This window comes from Ornithodoros turicata, chromosome 8, assembly GCF_037126465.1.
Source record: "Ornithodoros turicata isolate Travis chromosome 8, ASM3712646v1, whole genome shotgun sequence".
Taxonomy (NCBI): domain Eukaryota; kingdom Metazoa; phylum Arthropoda; class Arachnida; order Ixodida; family Argasidae; genus Ornithodoros; species Ornithodoros turicata.
The window spans coordinates 21,580,960-21,597,217 of NC_088208.1; positions in this window are offsets into that span (position 1 = coordinate 21,580,960).

The following is a 16,258-nucleotide window of genomic DNA, read 5'->3' on the forward strand; positions in this document are numbered from 1 at the left end:
TTTCATTCAATCAATCAATCGATCAATCAAAAGATGCCTTGCCAATGCGGCAGGAAGGCTATCCAATCATAGACTTCCCGTTTCGACCACGACTTCCCGCTCGCAACACCGTCGTTATGCCGATCGTTGAGATGAAGCAATGAGTGATGGCCATTTCCAAGCTACGTAAGGCCATGGTATTAGATTAGGTTAGAACGAAAAATGTTGAGATGTTATTAGGCGAGATTATATAGTTATACATACGCGAGATTATATAGAACTTTACGAACTCCGCGAATTGAAAGCCTCGCGTCTTTTAAGAAAACGCGAAAATTTTTTAGTAACATTTGACACTCTCGGAAAAAAGAAACTTAGCTGGAACGGCGAACTTTATCCTCACAGTTGAACGCATATAGGTTACTAGTCGGGATTTCGAATACTTTGCAGCGCAAGCACGCACAACGCGGCTTTTATCAAACGCGGTGTACTTATCACGACTTGTCTCATACCATACCATGGTACTCAACTCAACATACCAAACTTGTCTCATACCATACCCATATACGTACCATACATCTCTCTCATGCTTACCATGACGATTTGTGGCATCCAGAATTCGCGAAATTTCGTACTCGGTCACTTTCTATGTACATGCATAAGAACTAAAAAAAAAAGCCTACTCTGGTTCCCATCTTTGCCGCTTTAAATTGAGTAAATACACGAAACGTAGACCAGCACCACGATGCAGCTATCGCTGTTACTGCACAGCAGCAGGCAAGCTGTTAATATTGGCAGCGGCATTTGAAAGCTTATGCCGAAAGAAACCCACACTGCAAATTTCATATGCGACAGAAAATTCAAATCAAATATTTTTCAAATCACTTCTGAAATTGCGATGAAAAGACGCGTGGCGACGTCTGGTGGAAAACAATCGCCTTTTCGTCAAGCAACAGTGTTACATGTCCCCCAACCCTCTATCGGCTAAGTCATGGGCTAAGTAACCGGCTTCTGGAACTTTCTTCAAAAAGTTTGTTCAAACGAGATAGTTCCTCACATATATTCCCTCAAAATGCAAGAACATTGGTACATCCTGGAAATGAGTAACAAACACTCAGCAGAGTCACCATGTAAGCCACCTACGCGAGAATGCACCACGCGCTGTACGCTCCATTGTTATTGGCATGTTTATGACAGCCGCCCTAGATGGCGGGAACTGCGGAGTTCGTGTCGTGTCCTAGACACAGAGTTGCCCGTAACATTGAATCTTCATTTTCTAAAAAAACTACGGGGTGAATTTGAACGAAATTTGTGGCATTTGTGTACTGAGCACACAGGCTGTCAAAAGGGCGAGCTGTATAAAATTGCACTGCACTATCCTGCACTATCTTACTCCCTTCCGACAATGCGAGGCAATCTTGACACAAAAGGACACAAAGGCATCATGGCAGGGCTTTTCTTGCCGAGTTCTCGGTTACTCGAACCCCAAAACGCGGAGTTTTTCGGATAAATCCGTAAATCTGGAACCGTAGTCATAGGTAAACTGCATACAGCGCGCGATGAACAGTGACAGGTGTGAGAACGGTTACAGGCTTTGTGTCATGCAATTCGCACGGCTGTATATTCCGTGACGGAAGCCTGATCTATAGAGGTTAGTTATATAGGTTGTATAGTTGCAGCGAGACATGCAGCGAGACAAGGACCACGGAGGACGCCTGTTCGGTGCATCCATATTTGCGGCTGGACTTGCGCTCTTTCGAATGAAAACGCCACTCAACGCGAGACCGACAGCTGGCAAGAGCTAGGTCAACAACAAAGTATGTCACCGGGTGGTGTTTGTCGCTCCGTTCGACACCCGTTTCAGCCCGTCGAATGCCATCCAAGTACAGAAGAGAGAACCAGAAGCAATGCAACGCAATGCATAAAACACTATTCGCAGTATGGACACATATCCAGCTCAAGTTGTTCTTAATTTGAACCCGATAGAAAACTTGTGAAAGAACAACAGAGGAGGTGGAGGCAATAGAAATTGTCAGAGGCCCGTTGATAACAGGAAATCCCAAAGAGGGATCCCGGAGATCTTGGTGCATATGAACGCTACCGGACCATGGGCCCAGCGCCTTGCCTACGGTAAAGGGGCGGTGGTCGATTGCATGCATTCCGTGCTGCAAGATATCGCGCTCCCGCTGGTAGTCAGGGCAGTCCATAAGAAGGTGGTGCAGGTCAGCGTGCACATTGCACGATGCACAAAGGTCCGATGGCGCACGGCGAAGGCGCTGCCTTATAACTGGGGTAAATGCAACGTTCAGCCGCATACGGTGAAGAAGAGATATGCGTAGTGTCGCGGAAGGCGATGAGGAAGCGACAGACAGAGAGAGAGAGACGGATCCACTGCGTGGAGTAGAGAGTAGAGTGTCATGTCATGCAGCCCAGGGGCACGTAGAGTTTAGTTTACCTCGATCGTGTATCTACCATGCTGGCCGAGGCTGGACCCCCCTTCTCAGAAAGATCCTGGGTCCGCCCCTGATGCAGCCACTGTGATCTCGTCTTGTCTGCAGAGATTGCACAGACAAGGGCCCGACGGTCACCTTTGGGCAAAATGATAGAGTGGGCTGAAGGTATCTGATGACCCCGTAGGGCAGCCTGGTCAGCCTCTTCATTGCCGGGTATGTCCACATGACCAGGTACCCACTGTAATCAGTGGCGTATCTAGAGCTACCTGCGCCCATGGCAACATGGTTAACATGATGTCCTTGGGGATGCGTTTTCGTGTGGTCCGCACTAGGTTTCACACTACAACCTCTGTAATGGCGGGTGCTTTAGATCATTTATGAATGTGCCAGGTTGAGTGCCCGACCTGGCACATTCACACCTGACCACATAATGGCGCCCCTGTTCACCTGGCGCCCATGGCACCTGTCCACACCTGCCACACCCTAGATACGCCACTGACTGTAATACTATGCAGTGGCTCAGGTCCAGCAGCTCCTTGTAGGATTCAAGCACGTCAGCAACATTGGACATCAGAGGGCCGCGAATGCCCATTGTTGAAGGTGGAGTTGAACGCGCCTGGGGCTCAACTTGAAAACGTGACAGGTCAGACTTCAGCTGTTGAATGCAGGACCAGAACTTGTTATTCCTGCGGTGGGAAAAGCTTCAGCAATAAAGGATGCTGCCGGTGATGAGCCAACAAACGGAGATAGTGACGACTCGTCTCATTAAAGCGCTGGATAGCAAACGGAGCCTGTCTCGCTTCTCCCATGACCAAGCAAGTATCCGCTGGTCTTGGCACGCCCAGACACACACGAAGGCTACGTGCAAGAAGACACTGAAGCTTAGGTTCGGAGGATGGCGAGATCCCGTGTAGTACTTGCGGACCGTATAGGAGCGGACCACGTACCAGGGCCCGATGAATGGCCAAGAGAGATCGCTCATCGCAGCTCCACCTAAGGCCAGCAATGTGTCGCACTACAGCAATCCCCCTGGAGAGTTTCGCCTCTAGGCCCGCTATATGTCTTCTCCACGAGAGTCGAGAGTCCAGCGTAACACGCAAGAACTTACATGAGGTGGTGTAGTGGAGCTGCTGTCCAGCCACAGAAAGACGATATGGAAGCATGTTCTTTCGCGTGAAGGCGATAACGTCTGTCTACTCCCACGGGATATATAAGCCTGCCATCAACAGGTACACCAAAGGTACTCCGTACACCAAAGCACAACAATGTACACCACTGATACTGACTTTCAACTGGTTCATGTGTAGTGCGGGAACGGGGAAAGGAAGACCGTTTAATAAGTATAAGTATACGTAATAAGTTGGCTCTCCTGCTTGACACTCATCTCATCTCAACTCTGTAGCTCATCTCATGCAGAAAAGCAAACTCTCCTAGAGAGTGTTGTTATCTAGCTTGTAGGATTGTAACGTGGAGTTAGTGTCCGTCCAAAGGGGTCTACTTTCATAGGTGGTTCCCCCGCTTGATGTGCACGTCCTGCTTGGTCTGCTTCAATCGGCCTACGCAGTGGAGGGAGGTAAAGAGGTGCCTTGACAACGCGGTCAGTCATCAGGGCAGGGGGGGACGCGCGCGGCCTCAAGACTGCCTCAAAAGCGGCCCCAAAAAAAGCTCAACACGGCGGTCTCCCTTCAGATCGGCGTTCGAATGATCCCCGTGGAGGAACACAAAGTAGTGCATGCCTGTTCTTCGGTTTTAGGGCCAGTACGGGACTATTTTTGAAGCGTGATGTAGGCAAGTATCGCGCTTGTCCCATCCTAGAGTTCGGCAATACAACTTCCACAGGTATAGCTTTCCTGTTTGATGACAATACACTCTCGAGTTATTTAGCACACTCCGTTTTCTGGCTCCGTAGAAAGGCCAGGCCGCGAGCAGAAGTACCCCTCTCCGCATCTTTTGAACTGTATAAACGCAGTCCGCCGTACACACAGCACGTTCCCTAATGATGACATTTCGCTTTGGGACGTAAGTGACTTTTATGCGACACTTTTCGTGGAATCAGTAGCGTTCGCGCGGGGCGAGTCCTATCTCGGGGTACTCTAAGTGTGGTATATTTCGTAGGATCCACTACCGGCTGGTTAGATGTTCGGCGTGCCAGTCTAAAGTGGAAGATGGTTCACTGGGTGCTTCCTGTACGGTCGCGCTTTAAAGGTACTGTAAAGCAGCAGGCAAGCTGCTAATATTGGCAGTGGCATTTGAAAGCTTATTCAGAAAGAAATCCACACTGCAAATTTTATGTGCGACAGAAAACTCTAAATATTTTTTAATCACGACTGAAATTGCGGTGAAAAGACGAGGGGCGACGCCTGGTGGGTACCAATCACCTATTCCTCGAGCAACAGTGTTACATGTCCCCAACCTTGTATCGGCTAAATCATGGGCTAAGTAGCCGGCTTCACGAACTTTCTTTGAAAGGTTTGTTCAAACGAGATAGTTCCTGCCACATATTATCTCAAAATGCAAGAACATCATGGAAATGAGTAACAAACTGTGAGCAGAAACACCATGAGAGTCACCCTCGCAAAAATGCACCACGTCAGGCAAGCCGACGTGGTGATGGTAGCGGTCCACAGATGCCGCTGTACAGTCCCATTGTTATTGGCATGTTTATGTTCGCCGCCCTAGACACAGGGTTGCCCGTAATATTAAATCTGAATTTTCTAATAAACTACGAGGTGGATTTGAACAAAATTTGTGGCGTTTGTATACTGAGCACCCAGGCTGTCAAATGACCCAGCAGTATAAAATTGTATGCCTGCTGCTTTACAGTACCTTTAACATCTGCTGCTCTGACATCGGGAATCGCCCATATTTCGAGCAGGGACTCTTCTTCAACTGGGTCTGTAAGTGTGAGCAGCATTCAGCGGATCGGCGAATTTTCCACTTTTCGACAGCCCATTTCCACGGACACGAAAATCTGACATGGTGGCAGCGTCTTGTTGCGGTATGGCATCATCACCACCAATGGGGTAGAGTAACGCCCCTGGCGATGAAACTCCTCATTCATCCTCCCAAAATAAAACTGTTGTTGCGGTATCTACTCCATTCCTCAGCTTTACGCGTCGTTAGCAGTGCGAAAGGACCATCAACCAGTCCTATTTATCACATGAATGGAAGAGTGTCCGTCCTACGTATATACCCCACCTTAAAGCACCGTTAAAGCACCTTAAAGTGTCGTAAAGTATCTAACTAATTCAGACATGAACAAAATACAGCGCAAAATTATTTAAAGTAAGATACTAAATACTCCGCGTAAAAAGTATTTAAAATAGAGTATACAAGATGCTCAAAACTGAAAGTAATTGGAGTAGAGTACTAAATACTCTGAGAACTATTTAAGATACTTTTCAAAGTAGTTTCGTATTAGCAGTAAGTGAAATGCGTGTTCTGAACGTGGCCGTACAAATGAAAGGAATAAACTTCATCCGCCATACTTAAGCATACCTTTTATTGCACATTGCATTGCATGCTTATTGCATTGCAAGCATACCTTAATATTATTATTATTTGCAAGGTCGTGGTCTCGAGTAATGTTTGGTGAACTTTGGTAAACTCAAGTACACTTTGGTGATAAGTATGTTCCGACCCGAAACTCCGTAATACCTCCTGTATGCGATAAAAACCTCCTGCGTATGTCAGCTCGGGTCTTTCAACTTTTGGCGCGTGTTTATTGCTTTGGTGACCAAGGAAATAAATGTCCGGATTCTCTTGTACCTAATCCTTTGGGGATTCACCTTGCAATATGAATAGTAACATCTGCCGCTCTGACATCGGGAATCGCCCATATTTCGAGCAGGGACTGTTCTTCGACTGGGTCTGTAAGTGTGAGTAGCATTCAGCGGATCGGCGAATTTTCCACTTTTCGACAGCACATTTCCACGGACACGAAAATCTGACATGGTTGCAGCGTCTTGTTGCGGTATGGCATCATCACCACCAATGGGGTTTAGTAACGCCCCTGGCGATGAAACTCCTCATTCATCCTCCCAAAATAAAGCTGTTGTTGCGGTATCTACTCCATTCCTCAGCTTTACGCGTCGTTAGCAGTGCGAAAGGACCATCAACCAGTCCTATTTATCACATAAATGGAAGAGTGTCCTTCCTACATATATACCCCACCTTAAAGCACCGTTAAAGCACGTTAAAGTGTCGTAATGCATTTGACTAAAACCACTGAAATTCAGACATGAACAAAATACAGCGCAAAAGTATTTAAAATAAGATACAGAATAATCCGCGTAAAGAGTATTTAAAATAGGGTATACAAGACGCTCAAAACTGAAAGTAATTGGAGTAGAGTACTAAATACCCTGAGAGCTATTTAAGATACTTTTCAAAGTATAGTTTCGTATTAGCAGTAAGTGAAACGTGTGTTCTGAACGTGGCCGTACAAATGAAAGGAATAAACTTAATCCGCCATATTTAAGCATACCTTTTATTGCACATTGCATTGCATGCTTATTGCGTTGCAAGCATACCTTAATATTATTATTATTTGCAAGGTCGTGGTCTCGAGTAATGTTTGGTGAACTTTGGTAAGCTCAAGTAAACTTTGGTGATAAGTATGTTCCGACCCGAAACTCCGTAATACCTCCTGTATGCGATAAAAAACCTCCTGCGTATGTCAGCTCGGGTCTTTCAACTTTTGGCGCGTGTTTATTGCTTTGGTGACCAAGGAAATAAATGTCCGGATTCTCTCGTACCTAATCCTTTGGGGATTCACCTTGCAATATGAATAGGAAACGTTTTCTGGCGAAGGAGTCGGGCTATTGACAAGCAAGGCCAAGCGTGAGACCAGTCTATTCTACAGGAGGATAAATGACAGACGCACAATAAATAAACAAAACAGGGGGAAGTTCCAGTGAGCTGAAAATCTGGACACGGCGGGGAAGTGTGCTGAATTTTGAGCACTGAGTATAGCAAATACTGAAAAAAAAGTACTTTAAATACTTTAAAAATACTTGTCGTAAAAAGTATTGAGGAGAGTACCAAACTACCGGAAAAAGTATTTGAAATACAGTGAACTCTCGTTAATATGACCCCCGTTAATCTGACATACAGTGAACCCTCGTTAATATGACCCCCGATAATCTGACATACGCGCTTTACGACCATACTCCTGGGGAAACAATGCATTGGAACCTCTGCAAATCCCTACCCGTTAATATGACATTTCCGCATTATGACCAAAATTTTCGGGAACGACCATGGTCATAATAACGAGAGTTCACTGTACTCGCTTTATGGCCGTTTTTCTCGGGAACCGTTCCGCCGGCATGTAAATCCCTCTGGTTAATATGACACAATCCGTTTATCGGACAATGACCAAGATTTTTGTCACAAGTACGTTCAAACACAGGCATTATCTTCCCGCTATCATGACCGCGTCACATGACACTCAACCCCCGGGAGAGGCTATCTCGTACCTCGCTCAGATGGTGACACGTGTTAAAGCAGGACGTCACCCAAGCAGCACAATGTACTGAAAGTCGAGTGCAATAGGGGTGGACGGTATGTGTCTTATCGATGTTCCTTAGTTTCGCGAGTCTGTTCAAGGCCTTCCACCTACCCGTCCACCCCTATTGCACCTGACTTTCAGTACATTTTGCTGCTTGGGGCAAGGTTTGGGATGTTCCCTGAAATCACTGACCACCGAAGTGCTCAAAAAGACGAGGACCAGGTCACACTGTGCTGCTGTTTTCACGTAATGATGGTCGGAATGAAGCGGAAGAGGTCTGATTTGGCAGCCGGAATGAAGAGCGGCGTTACTCAAAGGAGGCAAGCGAAGCCCTACAGGTTGCCTTGTTATTTTTTGAGCAGATAAAGGTCGATAACGTGTCCGCAGTTGATGGTGCTATTGTCCATTTAGAAAAATTAATGACTGAAAATTGTGAAACGTCGTAATTGTTCACAAATTTTTTCAGAAAATAAATCATAATTACGTTGGCTTTTGTTGTGCGTAGTTGGTGTCCGGTCCGCGGAGGGCGCGTTTCTCGTTAATATTACAATTCGCTTTATGACGAAATTCCGCGGGAACTGCAGTGGTCATATTAACGAGGGTTCACTGTACTGTATTTTGAGTATGTACTCAAGATACGTACAGGTCTGCCACTGATGGGAAGTACTTGAAGTACTAAGCACTCAAGTAGTACTTTAAAGTGGGACTCCGCAACAAAATTACCTCAAAGATTGTGACATAGCAGTAACCCTTGGGGTGTCAGGAACATAGATACAAAATATCGCGTTCCCAAAGTACGCAGATTTCATTCGGACGAATTATTACGAAGTGACCGCTTCGCCTCTGTCAAGCAAGACGGCGCTGAAAGCAACACTGCTGACGTCATCCGACATGGAAGAATGCAAGCTTGGTAGCAGACCACAATGCTGGGTGACGTCACAGTATCTTCCTCCGGGCGAACCGTTGTGCGTTTTGGTTTCGGTTTGGTATTTTCATCATTTACGGATTAATTACTAGCACAAAATGAATGCGAATGTTGTATTCGGTATCAAGGGAGCTGTTCGTGTTCGGTATGATGCTCACCTATTTTTTTTTTTCGAATCCTTGCGAAGTCCCCCTCAGTAAATTTCTCAGTACTTTTACTGTACTTAGGGTACATTTCAATGTGTGTAGTTTGTACTGTACTTTAAGTACTTTTCTTTAGACAATATATTAATAAGTCAACTGCAAACTATCCATGTTTTTAAACTAGAACTTAGCAAAAATGCTTGCCCCTAAAAGCTTTCTAAAGATAACAATTGCAACATAATTACCTCACATTTCATCACAACCAAGTGTTGAAACGTCCAGCGATACGATCTAAATTGGCAATGTACTTGATGAGTACTTTAAAGTATACTTTGCAAAGGACTGTGTACTTTGCCTTAGTACATTTGTAGTATGGTACTTTCTACTGTACGTTAAGTACAACTGGCGCTAGGTACTTTGCCCATCATTGACCAAAACCATCTAGAATAAGGGAAGCCTCTCCTCCGTCATCCGGCACTTATAAGGTAACGGTGTCGTCTGCTTCTACTTGTCGTCGCAGACGACAATCGACACAGGAAGCCTGTGGCTTCTAGTGGCTGAGGATGGCTCGTTACCAATGCTACAGCCGCTGAAAGCACGGCCGTGCTAGGAGGGGCCACTTATTATGCGAAGTTCGGGAAGCGATCACGCTTTGTTTATCCCCCGTTCACACGGGAGCCTGGATGCCGTTTCCAGCAAAGGACCTTTCACCACCGCCACCAGATGGCCTTCGACCAGCGGCGTGGCCGTGTGGCTAAAAGCGTCCACCGATTGGTGGTAGCCAAAGGTCCTGCTGAAGACTGGGAGGTGGAGGGTTCGAATCCTGCCACCGGCTGTGTTGTCAGAGGTTTTTTCTGGAATTTCCAGTAGACTTTCCGGGCGAATATCGGCATAGCTCCCCCTGAAGTCGGCCCAGGACTCATACTGACTGCCTGCCCCCACTCCTTCCCGCTGTCCTCTCTCCATCTGTCCACATCTGTACGCCGCTCATAGCCATAGTTGCTTCGCGGACCCAACACAGAATCAAAACACTTTGCTCGGCGTATATGGTGTCTGTATACCAGCACCCTCTGTGAGCCTCAGGCGCCCTATAGCTCAGCGAGTAGAAGATTCCACCTTCATCAAATAATTAAGCGAAACTTAAAATAGGCAGAGTGTACCTTCTCTTAACAATAGTGCCGCATACGAATACCACCATGATAAGCAGACTCTTCTTCTTTTTTTTTTTTTTTTTTTTTTGTGTGTTCAAGTTGTGTGAAAGCTTCCGCACTGTAATAGGCGCCCAACGTCTCTGAGCAGGAAGATACTCAAAGTGACCGCAGTAGACGAAGCAATGTCTTCTCCCACATATAAACAGCTGTCTGAGTTACAAAGTCGCTCCGTCATCAGCAGGAAAACTATGTGAGTCAGACAGAGGAACGAACTAGCCTATCGCTACCAAGAACTCCAGGTGACGTCAGAAGAGATATCACTTCTCACTGTGATATCATCCGAGCGTTTGTGATTCATTCTGCATTGTCGTGGCAAGACAGTAAGCGGACGGATGCGGGTGTCGTAAGTGGTGTGGTAGGCATATCTGTGGTGGACATCCTCTAAAAAAGGCGGTGATAAGACGGGAGTGAGATATTAGGAGCCAGTTTTAGCAGACCGGAACGTGTTCACGATAGCGGTCCCGGAAACGCAATGAACTCATCACCTGATGTCTCTGTCAGACGACAAGTCCAAATGTCTTTGGGGAATTGGCCTTTCCGCAAAGTCACCCTTGACAACCTTGTCAGACGGCAGCGTAAAGGCCTTTTTTCGAAATTGCTCTTTGCGCACAACGGGGCCCCCTAACGGCCTTTACCATTCAAAACGGAGTACTCTCGACAACAACAACCCACCACATCGCTTCCTGATAATGCTCAACATTAATTCATTTCATTTATTCGTAACCCAAAGGCCCTAAGAGGGCCTCCGTGGCCCTAAGAGGCCCTAAGGCTAAGGCCGTGGCCCTAAGGCTAAGGTCCTAAGGCTAAGGCTTTTTGTCACAAAGGCCCTAAGAGGGCCTTTGTGACAAAAAGAGTCTGGATCCAGATTATAACCACGTTGGTAAAGTTTTGGTAAGATGACAGCTTTAGTATGGGGGTGGGGGCAGAAACGAATTAGATGGCGCAAGGAGCCCAGTGACGGACTGAACTTCTCGTTTCACAGGGGTACTCCACAAAGGCCATTTCCGAATCGAAAGGCCCTTTATGTTAACTGTCATTTAGAATACCGCCTGACAGGGGTATTAGTCCTTTTAAGTGGCTGACGTCACGTTGCCTATCTTCGATTTGGCAGCTTCTCTTCTCGTATCGTGCCCGTTGAGTCCTTCAAAACTCCATTGCAATACCCGTAATATATCGTTTTATATCCTTATCCCCTTGCTCTTCGTCCTTGTATATGGCCTCCATAGGCTACGACATACTCTACTGGAGACTGGATAGTCCCGTAGAACTACGCACCACAGAAAACAAGCAAGCATTCCTCGCGTGACGTCATTAGGATAGTCGCTGTACTACAATTCTGTACAACAACAGCGACAGATGATGACGATGAGATGGGCTGTTTAACCGCGTCTTTGTACACGTATAACTCCATGCAAAAGTGTGGTATTAGCCCCCAACAGCACAACATCTTGACCGAATATTGGCTGTATATAGGCATGTATGTACTGGGCCAATATTGGACCAATATATTGCCTATATCCATCCATTGTTAATTGGGTCAAGATGTTGCATGGGATACTGCTTAGCACTTTCTGGAGGACACACTCTACGGTTCATTATTTCGTAACGAAGATATTTTGTTCGAACATTGCACAGAGATTATCGTAAGGCTTGAGTTTACGGAATCACGTTTTCGTGCACAAACTTGTTAAAATCCTTGTTCTGATAACTGGACGCTAAATATGCCGTTCAGACCATCAATGAAACAAATGTCAATTAGTTGAAAGACTGACAACTGGCCAAACACATTTACCTCGATTTTTTAGGCATGTACGAATTATTTCTAAAATTCGGAAAGGAATAAGAAGCGAATAGATATATAACCAAAACAAATGCGAAGCGAATGGCTGTATAACTGGACCGCGGATATACACGCAACACATGCACAGATAAAAACATGTCTACAGCGCGTATACGCGATATATTCATACGGATCAGAATATGAAGTAAAGTTCACTTTGTCTTACGCATACCTCTTGTGTCGTTTTCGACATTACGTGTCCTCGGCCCTCAGAAGTATTCAAATATATTCGGTTTGGAAGAAAGATTCGATTCAAAATTAGAATGTAGAATCCAGTATTCGATTCTGAAGTCGAATCCATCTAAAATTATTCGCTACAGTATTCGAAAAATTCGAATGTGGAATCCTGTGTTCGATCCTGAAATCGAATCCAATATATAGATATTCGCTTCAGTGTTCGAAAAATTCGAATATCGAATCATGTATTCGATTGGGAAATCGAACCCGGAATAGAACTACTATTCGCTTCAGTATTCGAAAAAAAATCGAGTGTAGAATCCCGTATTCGATTCGGAAATTAAACACAATATATAGTAATTCGTTTCAGTATTCGAAAAATTCGAATGCAGAATCCCGTACTCGATTCAGAGGTCGAATCCATTATAGAACTATTCGCTTCAGTATTCGAAAAATTCGAATGTGGTATCCCGTATGCGATTCGGAAATCGAATCCAATACATAGCTATTCGTTTCAGTGTTCGAAAAATTCGAATTTCGAGTCACGTATTCGATTGGGAAATCGAACTCGATATAAAACTATTCGCTTCCGTATGCGAAAAAAATTCGAATACAGAATCCCGTATTCGACATCGGAAATTGAATCCAATATAGGATATTCCAATATATCCAATATATGACAAATATAGGACTTCGCTTCAGTGTTCGAAAAATTCGAATACAGTATAAAATTCCGTATATATTCCGAATATATAATTATTTGTTTCGGTATTCGAAAAATTCGATTATTCGCGCATCCGTACTTTTTCCGAATACAGTCAACCCTCGATTTATGAACCTTCGATTTATGAATTCCCTCGTTTTATGAACACTAGCACAAAGAACCAAACTTTTTACATGCGTTTTTCATTCGTTTCATGAACCTCGATATTCGAATAATGAACGGAATTTCTGGGAACCAACTAGGAGTTGCCCAGCGTTTTTGACCTCAATTTATGAACGGATCGTTCCGAGGCCAACAAAAACCTTCAAAGGGATTATTCGTGGTCTTATGAATGACGCCTGAATAGACAAAACGTTTTCCAGGTATTGCACACTTGATTCTTAACCCCTCGAAATCCGAATAACAAACGGTTTTTTGTAGAAGTGTTCCTGACCTCAATTCATGAATAAGGTGTCCGCTGTCACCCGGAGATTAATAAACGTAGGTTAAGAACCTCAGAGGAAATCCGAGACCAGTTGAGTGCGAATGTGCTGATATCTCCTCTTTCCAAGATTGACACAGCGGAAGGCATGGTCCAAAGCAAAATTAAACTATTTAGTATTGCATAATAAACAGAGCGTGAATGCGCTAACATCTGTGCTTTGTGAGATTGATACAGCAGAAGGCATGGTCGAAAGCAAAATTACACAATATATTCCATTATAAACACAATACCAATTCGGAAGTACTGTTCCGTTTGCTCGATAGTACTCACTTAACGGAATTTTCGATTTATCAATCCCTCGATTTATGAACGATTTTTCGGGGAACCGAGGGTGTTCATAAATCGAGGGTTGACTGTATACCACGCCGTCTGCGAAGGGGTGATCACACAAAAAAGCAGAAAAGAAAAACCCTGAGCAGCCAACGAAGCGCTTCCCAGAGCGGGAAGTCTCGGAAGGACAGCTCTCCATCTCCTTCAAAGTGTATACGTTCAACACCACGGCCATAAATCGCGGACGAGTGCAACCAAAGGCGATAGCATTGAGCAGCAGAACGTCTTTGTGTAGGAACGCACCAGCCAGCCGTGCCGAAAGTAACGCTCTACCAACTTTACGAAAAAAAAGGAAAAGGAAAAAGAAGCGACACCGAAGACCTGCCTTTCCAGCGCATCCCACCCGCGTAGCAGTCCGACCAAACATGCAACACGAGAAGAAGGAAAAAAAAATATACGTAGAGAATCGGATGCACATCTCATCGACGCATAGACTGCGGGAGAAGGCGCTGAAGCAAGGAATAATAAATTCAGCGACAGAAAGTACTAGCATTTAGATGTTATCTGGCATTGCTGTCACAGTAATCAATCTGCATTTAACTTAAATATATTCCAATTACTGCAGCAACCACGCATTCGAACTTGTCGGAAGGTATGCAAAAAAATAAAAAATAAAAAAGGGGGAGGAAGAAAAAAAAAATCCGGAGCGTGGGCACATGAATATGGAGTGAAATACAATTTCACAAAATTTTTGAAATTTCTGCAGACAACCTGAATGACATTTCCTCTCTCTACCCAAGCAGTATAATATCTTGACCCAATATTGGCTGGATACCGGCAATACTGGACAACCATTGAACCAGCTATATTACACGAGCTGAGAGGTCCCGGCGTTGGGAGAGATTGTGCAGTACTCCTCTCGCGCATGCGCAGCCGCACAGGCGTTTCGGAAACCAAGTATGACATCATCGCTGACAAGAATCAGCACATTTCAAATTAAATATGGCAGTCGTCGAAAAAAGCCAGACAGCGGCAGGATTTGGACGCATCTCGCATTGCTGCTCGAGTGCGTTAACCAATTTCGCTACGCTGGCATCTGCCTTCTGACACACACACACGTCATAATAGCATAATTGCACAGAATTATGGATGGCAGTTGAAGAAAAGGCACGAGCAGTGATCGCTTTCCACGCCGAGACTGTGAGGTGACCCGGGTTCGAATACCGACACCAACTGTGTTGTCCGGTTGTTTTCCCTAAAACGGTAAATGCTGACACAGTTCCCTGTGAAGTGGGCCCAATGCGCGCGATCCTTCCACGTGTAACATGACGCCACACCGACAGGCAGATCGCTCGGCAACAGCGTGCCAACATGCCAACCTTGCACTAATGTGAATCAAGCAGCGTCGAAAAGAACCATGAAAATGTAAAAGCAAAATGTATGAGCAGAAAATGTGTGGGGGACTGACAGCTGAAGGCGTGGTTCACATAGTCCACGTCCCACGTGCACACAGAGTGTCCTTGTCCACATGCACCAATTGGGCGTTTCCGTCTGCGACAGATTATATATTTTTTTGTTGCTAGGTAAAGTCTTCATTCAAATATCCCTGAATGTAACTATTTCATCACTTTTTCTTTTATACTATTTGCTTACCCGGAGAGAGACCGCGTATTCTCACAAACGACGTCCCCAGAATAGTTAAGCGGAAGATGCGCAAAACGTCATAATCCGTAGCAGACGACAGGGTCGATGGTGTCGTCTGTTATGTACGCAGTACATACGCTGATTGCAGTACGTATGCTACTTCCGATATTCCGGCGCAGCGCAAATGCTGGACACACGACGCTTTTCCTTTTTGCTTATTCTTCCACCAGAATATTCCGGGAGGATATCGCTTGCGTGTATACACGGAGACAGACATGTCGCTCCAGAGGACTGGCAAGCGGAAACGGAAATGAGGTGTACCGTAACATTGTAATAGATGAGGCACAGACAAACACAGAACAACAAACACAAGTCGTCGGACAAAGTTGGCAGGCTCAGTTGTTCTGACTGCGAGGCGGGTTAGTTGCTGGAGCGTGAGTTCTTTTCCAAGATTGATTCGTGGCCGTGAAATGATTGAGCAATATCTTACTGCAACACGGTGCAAGTCTGTCTCGCCTAGGTCGCACATGGTTTTCTGCTGCTCTGCGGGGGGACCTTCTCATTGTGAACGGCGAAGGCGACCGATCGTCTGCTACACATTTTACTCGTTGAACTAAAAAAAAAAAAAAAAAAAAAAAAACGCATCCCGATAGCGGTATGTAACAACAGTTCATCGAATCAATTATCATGTACGTCTGAGTACGTAGTGTTTCATGTAGCGCAAAAAAAATAAATAATAATAATTGCTACATGATCAGGTACGCGCGGAGTCATAAAGCGCGCGCGCAGCGGAGAGCGCACCTACAGTTTTTGTTTGCCACACTTTTTTTTTTTTTGCTACATAATCTTCAGCAACATCAAAAGCATCGACCACGTAGAAGTATTCTATGACCAACCAC